The following is a 5098-nucleotide window of genomic DNA, read 5'->3' on the forward strand; positions in this document are numbered from 1 at the left end:
TTCACAAGATAATAAAAATGGGTAATAATAGAATAATGAAAAATATTTATGGACAAAAAGAGAAAAAATTTTCATTAAAAATCTCATGTCCACCTTTCTATTTCCGTGTCTATTAGTGTCTTTCGTTTAGAAGTTGACACAAAAATGAAAAAAAAAAGACTTACAAATGCACTCTGTCCAATGTTCATGTCTCTCTGTCCAAATACTTTTACATATGTACTACTGTCCATGTCTCTATATCCTGTCTACAGAAACAAACGTAGCCTGATAAATGTATGTTCAACATATATAAAATTAAGTTGTCAAAATATATATATATATATATATATAATTGCAATTTGTAAGGTTTAGTTAAGTTACTCAAATTCATGAATGATCGATTCAATTAGACTAATCAGAATTAATAGCCACACTGATTTAGTTTAAAATAAAAATTAGTAAAAAAATTGATATACAAATCGCATTGACTTGAGTTTTAGCGATTAGTAGATTTAAAATAATAAAATAAAAAATGTCTTTAAAAAAATATTATATATAAATATATTATTTTATTATATCCAGTGTAATCACAGTTAAATTTTAATCAAACATTTGAATTTTTGAACATTTAATTTTTTCTGATTGATTTTCATAGATTTACTCAAATCATTAAAAAAAGTTAGACTTTGTTTTACATTGTCATAAATAAGATTTAAGGCATTGTAAAATATTTATTTTTTTCTTCATAAGAAATTTAAAAATTTTGATATTTTTGTTTTTTAATTGAATGTTTGCATTTCTCATATCAGAATTGATCACATTATCATTTAATTAGAAATATTAATTTTAAGAACTACAGAAGATAAAATAAAAAAAATTCAGAGCCAAAATTAAATTTAAAAAATTTTCAAAACAAAACAAAAAGATATATGGCTAATTTTTTTCTATATGAAGAAATACTGGTGTATATAAAGTATTTACACTACTATAATGTCAGTGTAAAATATATCCTGTGATTTGATTTTATCTCTTCTGTTATCTTAAACCTGTAAAACGCAGGTTGTAATTAGAATTTTATTATTTTTTAACATGCTGCAAAACAAAGGTTGCATTTTACTCTTTTTCTTTTTTTTGTAATATTAATCTTTTTATTATAAAACCTACAAAACACATATTGTACTTTGTAAAGCGCATATTGTATTTGATTAAAATAAAATATTTTAATCTGAGAACCTTGTCTATAAATACCATTATCATTTATCTCTTTTCGTATTTGTGATTTTTTTTGTGACAATTAGTAGAGTAAGTGAGGTGAAGTTGAGGATATGGAAGGTATTACAAATTTACAAGTGTATTATAACGGTGAGATCATAGCAAACACACACGAGGGAGTAACTTTTATGTGTGAATATTCATTGTCTTTTATTATTCCATGCACCATGAGTTTTGTAGAGTTGCAAAATGGTCTTTGTGTGAATATACAAAGTCACATTTCAAAGAGAGTTAGCAACATTTTATACAGGAACCTATGCAAATATTTTGGTGGGCTAATACAGTTTTAAATAATGTCATCATTGATGACACATGTATCCAGCAGATGTTATATATTCATCAACAAATCCGATTTTCACGTGCTCATGATAGAGTTGTACGTTGAGTTTGAACAGCATTTAGGGCTGGATGCGATTGACGAGGAGGGAATATAGATGAACTTGATGATATAGATTGAGAAGAAGATAACAATGATAGTGAACAAAAACTCGAAGCCAACTATGAAGTTGATGACGAAAACGAGGTAGGCAACCCGACAATGCAAAATAAAGCAGATGCAGTTGTCAACCAGCACCCCTTTGATGTTCTGTCTTTTATGCAAACTCTACATCTCGCAGTCATGCATGTTCCAAAATTTTTTGGATGTGAGAATTTGGGTATGTTATTAATTAAAGTTACCATTACCATTTCTTTATTTAGCCTTAACTAACTAACGGTGATTCACATTTCATAGGTAAAGGTAATGTTGTGGTAGAAGATTAATAATAATATCAAATAGTGCTAACAATGTAACACCCTACCACATGGAGCTTTACGCTTAAGTCATAAATCAACGATGGTGAGACACATTATGACCTCTAAAAGAAGAATATACATATAGATATAGAAGGATAATGTTATAACTAAGAGCACGTGAAGAAAAGATAGACCTTAAAAGACGATTAATCACACATGAACATGTCAACACGAGCAGTATACCGAATATAAGTTTAGAATGAAATACATAATAAGTACAAATCTTGACCAGTGAAAACAAGGTCGGCTAGAAATATATATTACAAAACCAAAGTGTTTAAGATACATCCTATTTCTCCATAAATAAAACCTCTAAGAGGGATATACAAATACATATTCAAAAGTGGAGAAAAATACTATGCAAGATAAATTTCAAAAGTAAAGTCTTTGCTTTCGCCAAAAGGAGTCTAACATACTCAGCGAGGTGCGTCACGTCTTGTATCTGTAAAATTAATAATTTTCAAAACGGGTGAGAACATCATCCTTTCAGGTTCTCAGTAGGGTAATAATTCTGAATAGAGACTATGTAAAACTACATGAACCCGCTAGACAATCCTAATCTCCAATCACACAAGGTTCAAGCCTATGATTCTTTCTAATTCGAACAAGGTACATAACTAAATCTCAACTACTTTAGTGATATCTAAATCTCAGTTCTCCTCTATACAAGTCATCATCTCTCTCAATGACATAGTTTTCCAATTTCAGTAATTCGATATCAGAACTTAGTTTTAATTGTATCAATTCATTCTCAGTTTTTTGCAAAACCTCAATCACCACATTAGAAACAACCCTCAATGTCACCACTGCCAGCATAAGAAATTGCTCAGTTGTTCAAACATAGACAAAATAATACAAAAAATACACAAATAGAGAGAATAATTAAATTAATTAGGTCAATTAGCATATAGATACAATTATTCAAGAAGGCAAGTCAAATACAGGATACACACCAAATCAATACACACATATACAAATGATGTATGTCTGTCCTACTAGTCATGAGTTCACGTGTCGGTTAAACTGCCAGAACCCGATACATCCGGTAGCTAACTCGGACATTGTCTTTCTGTTGCGCATCTCCAGGAGACCTATAATCGAAAGAGAGTACCTTTCCACATATGAAGGAGTGTGCCTTTCCACCTTCTCCTAGAGGAATTACGAAGGAGAATGCCTTTCCACATACGAAGGAGTATGCCTTTCCACCTTGCAACCAAAGAGAGATGTGAGAGAAATTATACGAGGGAGAGTGTCTTTTCACCTTTCATTAATGTAAGGGTTTAATACGAAAGATAGTACCTTTCCACATTCTCTACATCCACACTGCAACAAGAGAGAATCTTGTATCCTCAACTTGCCTAAACTGTGAGCGGGATGAAACCACCGTCTTCACCGCGAGCGAGATAAAACCACCATCCCCTCTAAGCGACTAACGCACTTAGCAAGCAGGATGACACCACCGTCCTTGCCAGTCCAGACATCCAGGCCACACTCAGTCAACATTAATATCTTTTAGCAATTTTAGAGTTCTTAAACTCGCTAACCCCAATTCATTATGAATTCCTCACATTTAGATTCATAAATCTCCAATTCCTTATCAATTTATCCTTTCCATTATCACGTGAGTGGGATAACATCACCGTTCTCACAACATCAAGCATAATCACAACACAAGAGAGAGAATTGTTCATCCTCAACTTGTCTATCACCGCAAGAGAGGGAATCCTTCATCCTCTACTCGTCTCTCTGCGAGTTCAAATACCAACTGAAAACAAGCGGGACAAAATCACAATTCTTGCATCTACCCCAGAAGCTCAAATATCAATCAAACTCATTCTCTTCATCCAATCATATCAACTCATTCTTATCATCCAATCATATCAACTCATTCTTATCATTCAATCATATCAACCCATTCCTTCAATCACTTTCAACTCACTTCAACTCAATAGGTTCCTTTCCAACACTTTTTACCCTCTAATCCACCATCTCTATACTTGTTACAGGGTTTACGGAAGTTTGAAAAATTAAGAAAATAATTTAAAGGCATAAGATCCATTCTAACTCCTCAAAATTAGTTATCAGATCTCAAATAAAGTTACAGAAGTGAAAAAGTAGAGTGGAGTAGGCAAAACAGTTAAAATAAATATTTTCAGCAAAACAAGATATTCGTACGTATGCATGCCTCGTGCATACGCACGAGTTCCCTTTTGTGTGTGTGCATGGTACGCGCACGAAACCATTTTACTTCTCTAAACTCCCTTCATGCGTACGCATGGGTCGTGCGTACCCATGACCTTAGTTTTCTGCAACTTCTGCAGAATTCAATTTTTAACCCCCAAATTCAAACTTTCATAATTTTTTCTACAAAATTTTATTTTCCTTCATTCTTAGATGGTTTTAAAGATCTTTCCACTAACTTTAATTTAAGACAAATTCTCATCCAAATCCGAACTCTGAGTGCCAAGTTATGACTCGTCGAAGTTGGCTCAAAATCTATTTTTACCAATTTCACATAATCCTTCAATTTCATCCATTCTCAATTCAATTCAATCCTAAACCATTCCAAAAGCATTTTTACACATTCTAAACACTTATTCATCAATTCTCAACCATTCCAACCCTAAATTAACCCACTTTCAACTTATTTAACCCATTCTATCAACCTATCCATATTCATTAACAACATACAACATTCATATATCAAATTTCTCAATCAACCAATAATCAATCATCTCATTCTCATATAACAATTCACACCACTTACTTAACTTACCATATAAGGGATTCCTCACCCTATCACAGCCTATGGCCCAATTCCACATCCATTACCATTATAAATTCAAACTACATATCACCTCAACACAATTTCAATCATACTAACATACATCACAATATCCAATTGCAACAATAACACATAACACTTCTCAATTCATCCAAAACTCATTATTTTTATTCTCACTTTCATGCCAAAACACATCAACCAACACAATACTCATACCAACTATTATTCAAACATATCAACAATTAGTCCATTCAACTTATCCTAAGG

The sequence above is a fragment of the Arachis ipaensis genome, chromosome B4 (assembly GCF_059453495.1).
Source record: "Arachis ipaensis isolate K30076 ecotype BB chromosome B4, ASM5945349v1, whole genome shotgun sequence".
NCBI lineage: Eukaryota > Viridiplantae > Streptophyta > Magnoliopsida > Fabales > Fabaceae > Arachis > Arachis ipaensis.